The following is a 16,513-nucleotide window of genomic DNA, read 5'->3' as shown; positions in this document are numbered from 1 at the left end:
CACTTGGATCTGCACATGTTCACCACCTGGCTAAATCCCCCCCACCTTACACTCTATACCCCTACATCAACTACTGAAGCGAACACTTTTTTCCTGCCTCGCATACATATCCCAACATCCTTTAAACCTTCCCTATTGCTCCCCTACCAATTATTCCCACAACCTAATATACAGTTACAATGTCTCCCCTCTACCTACCTACTTCTTCACTATTCTCTTCTACTGTACGACACAAGTATGGAATAACTAAATCTTAACCTGAATACTTCAGTGTATCCTATCCAGAACTGTTAAACTGGAATCTAACTTCACCTTAAACTGACCTTTGTCAACCATCAAACCTGACATGTAAACTTAAACTAAGCATGAGTAATACCTACATGTTAATGTAAACTAAGCATGAATAATATGTTACTTAGCTATGTTAAGTCTGTTACTCTCTATGAATGTGAACACCTCTGTGTTACTTGTAATGATTAGCTGAGTTTTACTGTGGAGCTTTTCTCCCCGGGCCTCCGCTGAAAATGGACAAGCATCCAGTCGGATTTTCCCAGTCAACTCTAAAGTAGCACGGAGGTAAGCAGGAGTAAGCACTTTTAAGCAGCAGTAACCGGGTTTAAGCTTGTTTGCGCGGCGGTAAGCAATGCCTACACTGGTTAAACAAAGTAGAAGCTAACTCAGTGTAAGAAGCCATAACCGGAGGTTAGTATTGCTTACCCTTGCGCAATCCAGCACAAACCCACTTACAATTGCTTAAAAGTGCCTTAGTCACTCTGTATCCAACAGCTCTCGTTCTGCCCAGCAACAAAATAATCTGCACTCCCAAGTTGCAACTCCCAGACCCTGCACACTATAATCAAAGTGAGTTGCCACTAAGCCATGGCAGATAAACATACAGCTCCTGTTATCACAAACATATCATCCAGCACAGTCATTCAACAGTATAGGAAATTTATGTAATTATGTAGATTAATACGTGCAACCATTTATACATTGCTCAAATAAAGTATTTTGAGCAGTCTATGTGTATCATAAAAACAGTGCCTGTCCAATCATACTGTGAGAACAGTAGTCTTGCATAATACTTAAGAGAATAAAAAACTGTGCACGTCGACGGGGCATGTGGGCATGTTTCATGCACAGAATGTCAAACCTGGGATGTCAGTTCCATGGAACCGGGAGATGAGGCAAACCGCTGCTTCACAAACCCCTGGCAGGATGCTACCAGTGGGAGAAACAGTGTAGACCAGCTAAGTCTAATTTTGACACAAAAACAGTTCCATCCCTGGTGGGCCAGACCAAAAATTGTGAGTCACTTCGATGTTTACACCTGTCTCAGAAGATGAACAAGCCAAGGCTCATACGTACATGGACTAAATGGATGAAGAGCCTGAAGAAGCTTGGGTTGAGACAGTATACTGGATGAGTACCGAGACGTGCAGAGAGGGCAATGTGTGGATTTGTGGTATGGCTGGGCCAGCAACTGGAGAATGGATGGTTGCTGTGTACATGGAGCTCGGGGGGGGGGGGGGACCATAGGTATGACATTATTGACGAAATATGCAAATGAAGCAGCGCAGCAATAGTGCAGTGGGCAGAGCATTCGCCTAGTGAGCGGGCATTCCTGATTTGAGTCCCACTGTAGCACAGTCTATTTTACATGGCAAAGCACGTTATAACCAATAGTTTTGTTGCAAAACGAACTAAATAACATACATATATATGAACTGGAGTACTGCAATAAATGCACATGTGAAGTATCAGTGTCACACTGAATAAGGCACTAGCAAGCAGGTTTAAGCACAAATAAGCAATAGTAAGCATATGTAAGCACTAGTAAGTGGACTTAAGCCCGTTTGCGCGGCAGTAAGCAATACCTACACTGGTTAAGCAAATCTGAAGCCAACACCCTGTAAGCAGATGTAACGGCAGGTTAGCAGTGCTTACATCAGCGCAAACCCACTAACAACTATCTAAACGTGCCTTAACCACTCTGTATCCAACGGCCCTTGTTCTGCCCAGTAACTAAATAGACGGCCTTTGCTAGGCTTCAACACAGAACCCCACACACCATAGGTAAAGTGATTTACCACTAAGCCATGTCAGATGTACATAACCCTGATGTATTCAAAACATATCAACCAGCCCAGTCATTCAACAGTACAAAGAATGTATTCTAACATGTAAATGTATTTGTGTGAGTAAATATAGTAATATTTAAACAGATACGACATATCAATAGATGTATATATATATATATATATATATATATATATATATATATATACACACACACATCTCCATAGAAATGTATACATATATATATATATATATATATATATATATATATATATATATATATATATATGTGTATAGCCACACATCTGTAGATAGCAATGGTGGATTGACAAATACAAATATGTCCACATGCACCATTAATGGGGATGAGATGCCCTAAACAATATAAATCATGTACGAAACGGTATACCCCCCCCCCACACACCACAGTCAAACACGTCCGCCCTGCAATACACTAAAGTGTTACAAATCACATAAGCAGGACCTGACATGACATGTGCACAACATGTAAACAGTACTACAACCCACCTGTATGATGTCAGGCCGGTATTGGTAACATATCATGCAGTACAGTGTGGCTCCCATAGGAAATGTAAAATATGGAAGCTATCAACATCCCCAGGATATATATACACAGACACATATATGCAGATATATATATATATATATATATATATATATACACACACACACAGATATACATGTGACTACACAGACACACACAGAGATATGTACAGTAAGATACATATGTAGAAGGTGCACAGCCACTATGCCTACAGTTCACATCTGAACAACTGGACACTATACTGGCCACCCATGCAATTACAACTGTCGCCTGCAACATATACCCACAGAGAGGTCATAGGGAAAACACCACACACAGGTCTGCAGAAATGGAAAACCTTTATTTGTGTATTATTACAGTTCTACATGCCATGTCATATAGCTGTGCAGAAACTTACATCCATATAAACAAAGTAATGCAACTGTGAAACAGTGATACTAAGGCAGTAGTCTGGAAAGGTTCACAACTGTCACTGTCCAGGCCAGTGCCTTCATATTGTACAATAGTAAAGACAGACAGCGCCACAGGATACCAAACAATCAACAGTACGTAATACAGGTGTATAGTTCAGCTGCCTCCATTTACACTCTGTACAAATTCACTAGGTGTTTAAGACTTCAGCTGGCCAAATGGGATGTACCTATTACATAAGGCATAACGGACACCATCACAAGCACGCTGACAGAACAGTCTTGCATGGCAGGAGGCAACAGGCCTGCATTAACCCAATGTATGTGAGTAATGTAAATATAGGTGAAATATACGGTACTGTACATGCAGATGCCTTAAGGCAGCTCACCCCTGATACCCCCACATTTTGTAACAGCCTGGGTCAGTTATGGTGCATCCCCCACTAGACTCAATATTACAGGCCCATATACCACTGTTACATACACTGGCCTCTGGAGTGCATAAGGGCACACATGTATTGTTTTGGTGTAGCCCACACATATATGGCCCCAGCACCACTGTATGTGTGGGGGATACAACAGCAGTGGACTGATGGCAGCAATGGCAGTGTGATATACACACAGCCCATTACAGAACAGCCACTGACAGCATGTCATATGTGCAAAGCTTGGTATGTAAGTGAAGGACAGAGGCTGGAACACAGGCCCATATGTGGGAAACTGTTATCATACACTAAGCAAGTTGCTGGTGTTACAGGATAGTCTGCAACCTACCCTCAAGCCAGGGAATTGAGGTTAGAAACATAAATGGATGTAGCTACGTACTGATAGCATTCAACACACACACTGCCTTACACAGGTCCTGTGTGGTGGCCAGACAAAACATGACAGGCACACCTCTGGCCACCAACAGGATAGGCCCACAGTTGAGAGCTATGCAGACAGACTGTATTCCAAGGTAAACTAGTATGTACACACACACCCTGTAACACCAGTACTATACAAAGCATAACACAACTCTACTCACACACTGTCTGTAGTTCTGGAACTACCTACAAATATATAGCTGGCCTAAGTGTGCCTGTTCCCCTGGAAGAGGTACTGCTACCTGCTGTCTGTAACACTGATGCCCAGACACAGAAAGGATGTCCATCACACAGGAAAGGTAAAGGGACCATGCCCAGATTATGTGGCGATTTATAGCAGCTGGTTGCCATGAAAGTGGTAACTGGAAGTACTACACAGCAAGCTGCATGCAGTTAGCAAGAGTAGTATACTGATTGGTGCAGAGGCCATCACCTGATCAAGTGCATCACCTACTAAAGCCAGGCTGCAATCTACCCCCAAACAACTCAATCCAGTCACAGGATACAGAACGCAAGCAGGAAGAAAAAAAAAAAAAAAAAAAAAACTTGTATGCTTTCAAAAACCACTAGCTTTTATTGTTAAGAAAAAGTGCACTGGCTATCTAGTAAATGCACTGAAGTATCTAGACAGCCAGAAAGCTGCTACCTCTTATTCACGTCTGATCATTTCAAAATGTTAATGCTTAGTGAGCTGCTTGCTTTTGTACCATTCAGAATTCTAAAGTTTTTTTTTTTACTTGCACCTGTAATCAGCTTGTCTTCATGGAAACATGAGAACAGACTGTATAACTGCCTCAGCTGCAGACTTCTGAACGCACACTGAGCATTTATTTGATAGAGGAGATAGAATGTATTCACCATGTTTTCTTTTTTTCAAACCCACATTTATACAAAAATAAACTTGTTTTTAGATTAAGCCAAGGGCAATAATCCAGACATTCACCTATGCAAATGTAAGAGAGAAAACATCTCAACTGTACTATATTATACTCGGTGCATTTTTACACCCCATCAGGCCAAGATTACAGCATAGTAACTTAAACATACTTTTGTCCAGCCTTTCTTTTCTTTTTTTATAATGTCTACTTACAGTTCTCAAACAAAAAAGGACTAGTTTACTTTAGTAACTATCACATAAAGCAATCACTGAAAAGACTCACCCTCACACCCCCATTTTATATTTAATTTATTTTTACATTTGTATATTCACCTCAATAAACACTACAGAAATCTGCTTTACTAAATAACACTCAATTTATATCATGAAATGTTTTATACAAACACTGTTAAAAACAAAAATTGTTTTACTTAACAGCTACTTTTGTTTTCTTCTAAGTATCCTTCTAAGCACACAAGTTTAAGTATCCTTCTAAGCACACAAGTTTAACAAACCCAACAGAAGTCCAATCTTTTTCAACAACTTTTTCTCGGAAAGCCATATTTCATAAACATGATTAATGCTTTAGAACTGCACATTTATTCACTAGTTTCAGTGTTGCTGGTCTTCTTTCTGTTCTTCTTCATCTTCCAACACTAGACTCTGGTTCAAGTCCAATGTACTCCTGACTCTTGAGTCAACTCTTTTTTCCGTCTCGCAAGCACTTTTGGCAAAGTCACTCCATGAGCTTTATTGTCAGCAGAATGAGGAGCAAAATCCCCTACTGTTTGATGGCTCACATTTTGTTGGACAAACTTTTGTAATTCCTCCTTATCAAACATGTCTGATACTCCAGGAAAAAATATTCTAAAGATAGCTGGATACAGCAACTTGAATGTCACACCTCCCTCTCAACATTCCTTGACTGCTGGGATCAATTTATTTCTCTTTTGCCTGGTGTAAAGTGAATAACAATTTTACCCAAAAACTCTTGTCTCCATTTTTTAATACTTTTCCCTTCTGCTACAGTTTGGTCAGGAACAGCTCTTTTAGCTGGTATGATTGCATCTTTACTAATACAGGTCTTGACTGCTTTCTCTTGACCAAGTTTACAGCATACACTCAACGTACCTTTTCAATTAACAAATCCTGCTGTGGAATAACAGCTCAGTTCCTTATTTGTATTTTCATAAAGTTAAATCAGTCTATTCCTTCCAGATTCTCTGTTAGAGTAGAAAATCACGGGTTTTGCCTGCATACTCTGTCCTCTAACTCATTTTTTGAAACCGCTCTGTTTGAGAAGTTTCATACTCAGCCAATCTTTTCGGCATTCTGACCTCTGATTTTTGCAGATTTATCAGTTTGTCTGAATAGCTTCTTAAAGCTTCCTTTTTCCAACCTTTTATTCGAGTTGATATACTCCTTCAGTGTTTCATTTATTTTGATCAGCTATGAGTACATTTGATTTACTTTTTTCTGTAAATTACCAGAAGCAATCTCTTTCACCAAAGATGAAGCTTGAGCTGCTTTTTGCTTTACAGCTGCAGGAATCTTCCCAGTCAGTGTTTTCTCTTCACCCTTTCTAACTGATTTTTGTTAAGGCTAAGTTTATTCTTTGTTGACATAACAGGCAGCCAGAAACTGAATTTACAAAAGTTGAGAAATTACTAGTCCCCTATCTCAGAGTTTGTTTTTTTTCACACTGGGAGAGGTGAAATTAAGTTGTTGATCAGTATGCAGCCATCTTGGAAGACAGTCGGCAGTAACAACATTTTTGAGAAGTATTATGATTTATCTCAAAACTTGGGTTGTTTGCAAAGTGAATATGTTATGATTTGCCTGAAGCAGCACCAATTATTCATGCTCTGAGAAGAGTTACAGTGGTGATCAGAGCTACAAATAAGCAAGAAATAAAGTGCATGGAAGAGACTGGAGGCACTGTAGGAAAACCAAACTAAATAAATGAGTAAATAGCAAAGTAACCATTGTAAAGCAAGACAATTAAGAATATGCAGCAATACCTAATGTTATGCAATATGTACTGGATATTAATCAGCTAAACAAAAGTAGTTCCAAGCTATGCCCATTTAATACAGCTCTCAAGTGACTTCAGAAAGGCTCAACACTGATGCTAAGTTAACATTGTTGCAAATCTGCAAAAACTAAAGTATATTGTCTGTGTTTCCTAGGCACTATATAACATCTTTTCAACTTCATCTATATAACTTGACAAATGTAACAGCCACTCAGGAAAGTACATGACCACGACATAGCATTTTTTAAACCCCAAGTGGAAGTTCTTGACTGTGCATAAGGATAGTAAGATACACGCAGTGAATATGTTTTTATTCCCTTTAGTCTCACATACAGGATAGGTACACTTACTCAACCTGAGGAGAAGTTGTGGAAGATGATGAAAAACGTAAGGAATTTATTTGGGAGGGGAAGGGGGCAAGAGTTAAATGGAAAAAGTTGATATTCCCAGCAGAACAAAATGGTTTAAGGTTAATTGATTTGAAGGGACATTTTAAAGCTATGCAATTAAGTAAGGTTCACATACATAACTCAACCAAATGGTAATAACTCAATGTGGAAAAAGGAAAAACATGCACTAGGTGGATTGGACACCCTAAACTGTATGTGTGAGTGTGTGTGTGTGTGTGTGTGTGTGTGTGTGTGTGTGTGTGTGTGTGTGTGTGTGTGTGTGTGTGTGTGTGTGTGTGTGTAGTATGTAAAACAATCTTAGGAGGGCAAGCCGCCTGGTAGTGTGAGCATTGACTCTAGATGATGGTCACTGTTGATGACACATTGAATTCATGTGAAAAAAATGGATTGTGGATGAATGGCTGGATTAAACCCTCACATTTTATACAAGGACTTACACAGATATATATATTAACAGAAAAAAAAATCATAGTAAGTTTTCATTATGTTTTCTTTTTAGCAATTACAAATCAACCCAACATTGCACTGACTATTCAACTCCTGCCTTACATTATTGGGTGTGTATTGTTCCAACAAATTCCACTTATTTCTGTGTAATTTACTTCTTCCTTTTTCTAAAGATCTCACCTCCACATCTGTATCGCCTTTACAAAATTCAGTCCTTCAATAAAAGTTGGTTTAGATTTTGATTTCTATTATTAGTAATCATTGCGGCCAAGGATAGTATTTAACTTGGTAAAACCTTACTATATCTGTATAACTTAGATAATATTTCTCATTTTAAATTAATACTTTCCTTAGTTACAACCATTTGCTCCCCAAACATTTCTGACAAAGTACCTTTTACAGAATTTTTAAAATCTGCCATTTCATTACATTCCCAAAAATATTTCTAGCTGTTACTCTCTTTCCCATTACACATCCAGAATTTACTATCTAGCTGTGGAAAAAATGCATGGGGTATAAAGATACATATGCAAACACCTGCAAGCAAAAATCCTAAACCTTCTGAACTCTGCTGTATACTTAGGGTGCTACACACAAGTCCTCTCATTATTCTTTTACAAACTGACTTTCCATTCTCTCTATCTTTTCTAACCTCTCAGATTGATTTTTATAACGGTCATGCGCTCTTTTATATGCCCTATTAACTATCCCTTTTTAATAGCAGCTTCCTTTCTAGACTCAACTAAAAACTCCACCAAAGCTGGTCTTTCACTTAGTACTCCCCTTTCTCTTTCTTTTTGCCTATACTATGTTATCAGTCCCTGGTAGGAAGGCAGTCTCTTCTGCCTGGCCCAATCCCACTCTATTACCCCAATACCTCAGTTCTTTTGCTAATTTTCTCTAATAAATTCCAGGCTCCACTTGACTATTTTCTACACACAGACTTAAAATCATCTCTATTGGTAAAATCTCTTTTCCCCTTCTAGTGTTGGCTTAGTTCTTAGAATACCTTCTGCTACTTTATGAATATTGTATTCTGTTAGGTTGTTATTTTCCTTAAGGACCATGCATCCAACCTCCTGCTATTTTCTTACTTCTTGAGCATTGTTTTGGTCACTGGAGCAAGAGAAAAGCATTGAAATGCTTGATCATTTAGCTCCCTACAGAACTTGCACTTTAAATTCTATGATGTGTCATAATCCACTACTCAAGTGGATTCTATCCAGCAGGGTCTTGGTGCAGTGTTAGTGTTGGAAGGTAGAGCAGCAGCTTATGGGTCAAGAGCTCTTAGTCATGCTCAAACATGAAACGCCTGAAACGCCAAGGTAAAAAAAGTTATCAACCGTCATTGGAAATCAAAGGTTTCATGAATATCATACAAGTATAAGCAGACAACAAATTACTCTGTGGAAAAAAAATATATAAAGCAGATACAAAATTTCAAAGGATGTTGCTATCTTTGCAAAAGTATGATCTTGAGGTTTAACACAAACCTGGCAAACCAGTGCGCATAGATGATACACTCAGATATACAAGCTTTTCTCAGAGTTAAGTAGCACATCTTTGAGAAATATCTTAAAGTCTTATGGATTGCTCCTCAAATGCCTATGTTGCTCCTCAAATGCCTATGTATGGAGACAAGACGAAAGAGTTAAAACATGTACATAGGATAACATGATGTGATTACGTCAGGATTGCCAGGTGGTACCAAGTCAATAATTCAAGCTTATTTTCCTTACAAAACTGAGCTTCTCTATATTTAAAGACTTATCATACAAAAGTGAGAGTTATTCCTACCCACCTGTTTAGAACATGCAAAACAGGATTCATTAATAAGCAACTGTAAAGAAAGAGCCTACAATGTCCTGTATTAGCTTAACACATCTGAACATACAGAGCAGATGTACAGGAAGTGTGAAGAATATAGTATGTTCTGAAACCAAAATAAAAAACAGATGATGATGCCACAATATTCCTTGCTCATCTCAGATGAAAGCAAGTGATGAGTTATTTAATTCAGAATACACATACTGTGCTTGCAGACTACTACTCGAAATCTTAAGAAGATGTATATTTATGTGAAACCACAAGTCAAAAAGTTGTTGCGTTATTGAAATCAGTCTTGGAAAGACATGAAGTATGTGAACCAGAAATTTCACAGCTTTGTGAATCAGTGGGAATTCAAGTACATTACCCTGAGCCTGGAATTCTCAAAGCAATGAGCAAATGAAATTAAGTGGTCCAAACAATGAAAAATATCATCAAGAGATGCGACAGTTTTTTTTATCCTCAGACTGTCTGATCCAAAATACAGAAATACACAACAGTCCATCTCCAATGCAGCTGTTAAGGGGTACATGTCTTCAAACAAAAGTTACCTGCTCCATTTCCTCTACCAGTACCCAAGTGCAGACTGCTGTTGAGAAGGTACGAGAAAGACAAGGATAACAGTAGTTTAACTAAGACATCATCAAAATGTATTTCTATTTTACAGAAAAGAAGAGGAGTAAGAATGAAACTAGATCAAAGGCAAGATTTGGTTTATGTTAAAAGTTTAGTTCAAGGTAAAAAAGTAATGTCTTTCGGCTTTCCGGTTTGGGGTTGCCACAGCAGAACTCAGGTCCGCTCATGATTGGCAGTGGATTTTTACGGTACCGAGTTGCCAGCCCGACGCCCAACCTTCAAAGAAGGCACACCCATTCACACACGCACCTACCTGCATGTCTTTACACATTTAGTTCAAGGTATTGTAATCAATTTTACAGAATTTCCTAATTCAAGTCAACTACAGAGTCCTGATATGCAAGTATACAGGAAACCCAGGAAATCTGTAAAAACTACAAGATTTAGAAAATAATCAAATCTCTGTAACTCCAGAAAAGGAAGATTTACTTCTTGTTCTACAGCCTGAGATGCCCACACTGCCTTCGCGTAATGAAAATGTTCTGGTAGATCACAATGCGTCTCAGTCACAAACTATATCAAAGACTATTCTTCATAGTGATGTTAAAATTGCTACTGACATTCAGCCTGCTAGAAAGTTCAGTTGTGTAAGATCTTACCATAACAGTAGGTGTCCTACTTCTCACTGTTGCAGTATTCTTTACTCTTGGGATATCCTGCCTTGGATAGCCGAATGTCTGACCAGCAAACCAAAGCTTTTACACCTTCCAAGTGCCGTACATCAGACATATGTCCCACATGCAAGGTGTAAGGTATACATGTGATGTAGGACTGCCTAATTCTTAGAAATGAAATGTTTCAGAAGAACCAGAGCAACTCCAGAGGAAAGCAATAATATATACATCCATGAAGGGAAAAAGGAGAAAAGGATGTAAGAAAGACCCCTTGTCCAGAAGGAAAACAGAAAGTAACAGGGAGAAGGAGGGAGGGATAGAATACTGAAGTAGGACATCTACTTTTATGGGAAGATCTTACACAACTGTATTACGTCCTTCCTTATCACTGTTGTGCTATTTCTCATTCTTGGGAGAGTACAGATGCTACTGGAAAGTATGGTAGGAGGAAGCCACAGAACAGCCTTCCAAAAACCCACGAAGGATGACCCTGCCAAAACCCACCCTGGCCCTAGCAATGACATCCAACTTGTAATGTATGGTGAAAGTGTGAACAGAAGACCAAGTAAGCAGCTTCCAAGATGGATCTAGCATCCAGACTCTTGAAAAAGGTACCAGAAGAGGCCACTGCCTTGGTAAACTGAACAAGAACAGAAAAAGAAAGCTGCTTACCATGAAAAGAATAGCAAAAAGAAATGTCTTAGAAATCCAGGAAGAGTTGGTTTGTTAAGTTACTGACAAACCTAATTTCCTGGCATGAAAGGAAACAAAAAGCTGCTCAAATTTCCTGATTAATTTTGTCTTGTATAGGTAATATCTGAGCTGCCTACGTAAACCTAAGTTGTGAAGAACCCCCTTACTAGGATTCTGTGGAAAAGGGAAAAAAAAAAGAAAGAAGACATCCTATCCTTGTAAAAAACAAAAAAGGTGGAACTGCCATGAGTGCTTGAAGTTCAGAGACCCTCTTAGTAGAAGTGAGAGCCACCAACAATATAGCCTTTCAAGTACAATGTTGTAGGGAAGAGGAAACTGCAGGCTCTGAAGGGGACGAAGTCAATATCTCAAGAAAAAAATAGGGTTCTAACAAGAACGAATAAGACTTTTTTGAAGGCCAATTATGAAGGACACCTTTAAGACATTATTTGGCTTCAAAACTAGAATCCCAAGTGATCAGGTGCAAGATCTTTGGTAGTACAGGTTGAGATGTATAGGCATACAGAAGCATCCCCTTTCAAGAAAAAGACATGATGTCCACCTTCCAAGCCAGGGGACTTGGCACTTGGAGAACTAGGAAGTTGTCTGTTGAGAGGGGAGGCAAAAAGATCCACTTGAGGAGTACCTCAGTGATGTACAATGTCCAGAAACACATCCCTGTGAAGCATCCATTTGTGAGGATTTGTCCTGGACTTGCTCAAAGAGTCTGTCAAAAGACTGTGCTCAAGAATGTAAACTCGCCTGAAGAACCAACTGATGGCGGACTGCAAAATCCCAAGCCTGAAGAGCCAAGCCTGCAAAGAAGGTAAGATTGTGTGCCCCCGTGTTTGTTGATGTACCACATGGCTGTGGTATTGTTTGTAAAAACCTTTAAAGGACCTGGAATTCATAGGGGGTGAAAGGCCTGGACAGCCAAAAGTAGAGCCATCATCTCTTTGAATACGATATGTATGATCTACTAATTGTTGATGGGCCCAAAGACCCTGGACTTTAAGGTTGTTGGAGGAGGGCCCCCAATCTCGACTGGAAGCATCTGTGTACAGCACCTGAGTAGGGAGAGGAACCTGAAGAGGAAGACTTGGATTTGGTGAAAATACTAGCGGAACTTGAACTTGAGACAAGGCAAGAGATGAACCACATACTCCAGACGATAGCAGTGCTGGAGCCAAACAGTCTTGAGATACCATTAAAATTTCCTCTTGTGGATTCTGGCAAAGGGAACCATGGAAATAGTGGATGCCATGTATCCCAGAGCTCAGACAAATTCACTTGCAGGAAGGACTGGAAGTAGCAGAAAGGACTGGAAATAATCAGTCACAGAGAGGACCTTGAGATGCAGATGGTAAGCCAACATTGCAATGGTTTGAATCCTGCTACCCAGGAACACTTGGTCCTGAGAGGGAGTCAACACAGACTTTTTGAGACTGAGGGTGAACCCCACACTGGGTAGAAGCATAGTGAAGTGCAGGAGCTGCTGAGAGGGTGCTGGAATCAAAAGGTCATCCAAGTAAGAGAATATATGAATTTCATGAAGTCTGCAGAAGATTACCACAGGGGCCAGACATTTAGTACAGACCCTTGGAGTTGTAGAAAGACAAAACGGCAAAGCACAGAACTGATAATGGGAGGAAGAAACAGGGAAACACAACCACTTCCTGAAGAGAGGGTGAATAGGAATGTGGAGTGTCAGAAAAATATGTATTAATGTGTGTATGCTTAATGCTAATTAGAAACTAAATAAGTTAACATGTTTTTCATTCTATTTTATATGCACTGTTTTATACACAGTTGAGTTTCATATGAGACTGAAAAGATGCTTTTTGAAACTGCAGTGTGCTTTCTGAAAACTTGCAAGATGCCCTCTGACCTAGTAATTGCTAGCACAGCAATATTCATCTTTATGCCTTTTGGAAATGTACTTGAGAAGCAGGTGATTATCTGCTAGGTCAGGAAGAAATGAATGAACAATGCTATATTCTGTAAATATAATGATTTTAAACAATCAGCTCTGTTCGAAGTATGAGAACATACACAGCTGTAAAAGTTACAGATAACATAGACAAAGGACTGTTAGAGAAATGAACTGCAATCTATACTTGCTTTGTGCTCAAATTAGCCATAGTACCTTGAATGGTAACATTGCATATATCTAACCAGTGGTAGCCAAGGCCACGTTGTTTTTCTTAAGAAATTTCTCACAAAAAATGATAGTACCACCAAAATATTGTAAAAACAATTACTACAAAATGATGATGACAAAACTTGTGATTCACTACGTCAGCTTGGTAGGCAATGTCTTATTAAAAAAGGTATAAGAATACCTGCATTTCCTGATTCTAGTTAGGCAAACTCTGTATTAGCACGTTTTTGTCTCCTTGCTGCAAGATTAAAGTGCCTTAACCTGAACCTACCATGTTTTGATAATTTTTAAAGTATATTTTTCCTTTGACAGCTTTGGTCCTTCGGACCAGAAACTATCTCTCACTCTAGGCTCAGGTCAGAATTGGGCCCGGTGGCATGTACCCGTATGGAGAAGTGGCCACATTGGCTCTTCTGTTTTGAAAGACCTCCGACTGAATTGTCGTTCGAAAGAGGCCAGACACTGTTTATGATCTGGGATTGGAGGACATGTCAACATTCCGGTGGATCAACACATGGAGGGTCAGGGTAAGGAGGAATTTACCTTTTTTCTGTCTTAGATCAGGGACTTGTTACAGTATTGTTTTGTCAGGGAGATTTGCATGTATCAGGGACAAAAAGATTGCTGTCTTGTCATAGATCAGGGAAACAGAATAGGTAGGCAGTTATTCTAGATAAACTGTGAAAAGGTGTAAAATCGTGGTACCACGTGATAAGAAGGGTTACGTAACAATTTTTAACTTAGCTTAGGCAACATGGGAAATCAGTGCACAAAAAGTTCCCGAGACCCGCCCCTAACCGAATACGCGAAATATATGCAATTACAGCATGCCGATAATGTTAAGTATTATACAAAATGGGTTGATAAATACAAATTTGATGGTAATTTAGATAAACCTTCACTTATTAAACTTGTTAGACAACTTAAAACAGACGCGAAAGGTCAGCTAAAAAAGCAACGACAATTAGGAGTCCCTCAGGCACACAGGTGGCTTGAGGAAGCAAACCGCAGGGAACAAAAGATTAAAAATTCAAAAGCAATGTTCTTAGATAAAGAAGATAATAACTTGGTAATAGCAACAGCCCCTCCTCCGCCCCCTCCACTTCCCTTACCAGAATATGAAGCGAGTGGACAAGCTGATCCACCTCCGCTATACCCAGCTCTTCCTGCAAAATCAAAACAGTTTGTCAGAGATCCTATTGAGACCAGGTCTCGAACATGCAACTTGAGAGGGGATATTGAATTGTACGAAATGAATAAAAATTCACGAGCTATGAGTGAAGAAGAAATATGTCCACTCATAGAAGTACCAAGTCCGCAGGCAGGACAGGATCCAACTCTTCTAGTATATAGACCGTGGACACCGGAAGATATCCGGAAAGCCACAGAGGGAATTCCCCATCCAAAAGTTAATTTAAAAAAATTCTTAAAAGACTTACAAGGCATGAGGTTAAGTTACCATTTGAATGAAAAAAAGTAAAAAAAGTAGTTAGACAAATCATAGGTCCAGACTGGCACATGATCAGTGGCAACTGGAATCCCCGTGACACAGAGCTTAGACCACTCCCACATAGTAATGCAGAACTGGATAACAGAGTAAAAGGTCTGACAGAGCGAATCTCTGAGAAATGGAAGCCTAGGGCTGATTGGACTTGCATTAATCAATGCATACAACAAGAAGGTAAAACTGTTGATAGATATTATGCCAGATTATTAGAATGTTTTAATAACCATTGTGGAATGCAGGTACCTGAAGATCAAACACATGATTCCCCATATGAGCAACAGCTAAAGAAGGCATTTTTAAAAGGCAGTATTGCGCCCATTAGCAGCTTTATTACAAAGCACATGGTAGATCATCGTACAAGTAGATTACAGTCATTACTTGAATATGCAAGACATGCCAAAAGGCATTTTAATAGCAAAAAGAAAAAGAAAACTCAAGTATATGCAGCAGAAGACGGATCAGAAGTCTTTGTAGTACAAACTGGAAAAAAGGGTAAGAAAAATATTCAGGAAAACCAACAATCTGATAAGCGATCAGAAGACTTTGAAAAAAGAGAGAAAAGGGGTGAATGTTTCAAATGCGGGAAAAAGGGACACTTAGCAAGGGATTGCAGGCAAAATAAGAAGGTAACCACGGAAGATAGGGAGGGTGAGAAATGACTATATGATAGTCAAGAATCACTGGATTGGAATAAACAAGAAAAGACAAATGCAAATGTGATAGAAAGGGTAGAAAATGTGACAAAAGAAATGCAGGATGTACATAAATTCATAGATAAAAAAAATGAAATTTTGGACTTAGCATTATTGAGCTTAGAGCTCTACTTGGCAAACACAAAACCGGAAGTTACACTTCTGGTAGAGGGGAGGGAAGTCAAATTCCTGTGTGACTCAGGGGCTTCACGGACCCTGATACATCCTTCCAAACTACCAGAAAATTCAGAATCACTGGACTACATATTAGTGAAAGCAGCTAATGGACAGCTGTATCGGGAGCCACTCTCTCACAACATAGCGATAACTGACCCAGTTTCAGGGATGACCGAGAAAAGCAAAATTGTTGTTTCTGCAAAATGCCCAGTGAATCTCTTGGGCAGAGACCTAATGCAGATATCTGGCATAGCCGTAGTTCCAACTATGCAGGGTATGAAGGCACAGCGACAAATTAATACTTTTGTAGTGTGACCGGAGGGTGAAACATTTTATTGGTACAGCCAGGACTTAGTTATGACTGGTCCAGGGGCAGTAACCTAAGAACTGATGAACATAGCCATCAGTAAATCCCCCTCCCTTGACACTGATAAACAGCATTTGTTGCATTGCACTCTATATTACTGTAACAAACCAGGACCTGATAAAGAATATGAGCAAAAACTGTTTAGAAACC

At 39.3% G+C, this 16,513-nt stretch overlaps 1 protein-coding gene across 1 annotated transcript in view; it reads right to left on the bottom strand.

Annotated features, from left to right (window-relative positions):
* The window catches only part of STEAP3 (STEAP3 metalloreductase), a 546,886-nt gene that overhangs the window by 26,676 nt on the left and 503,697 nt on the right, over nt 1–16,513 (bottom strand). The window lies entirely within an intron of this gene.

This window comes from Protopterus annectens, chromosome 6.part0 (assembly GCF_019279795.1).
Source record: "Protopterus annectens isolate FY-2018-M chromosome 6.part0, PAN1.0, whole genome shotgun sequence".
NCBI classification, from domain to species: domain Eukaryota; kingdom Metazoa; phylum Chordata; order Ceratodontiformes; family Protopteridae; genus Protopterus; species Protopterus annectens.
Note: the sequence above shows the minus strand (reverse complement) of the source record. Positions and strands in the feature narration are given on the sequence as shown.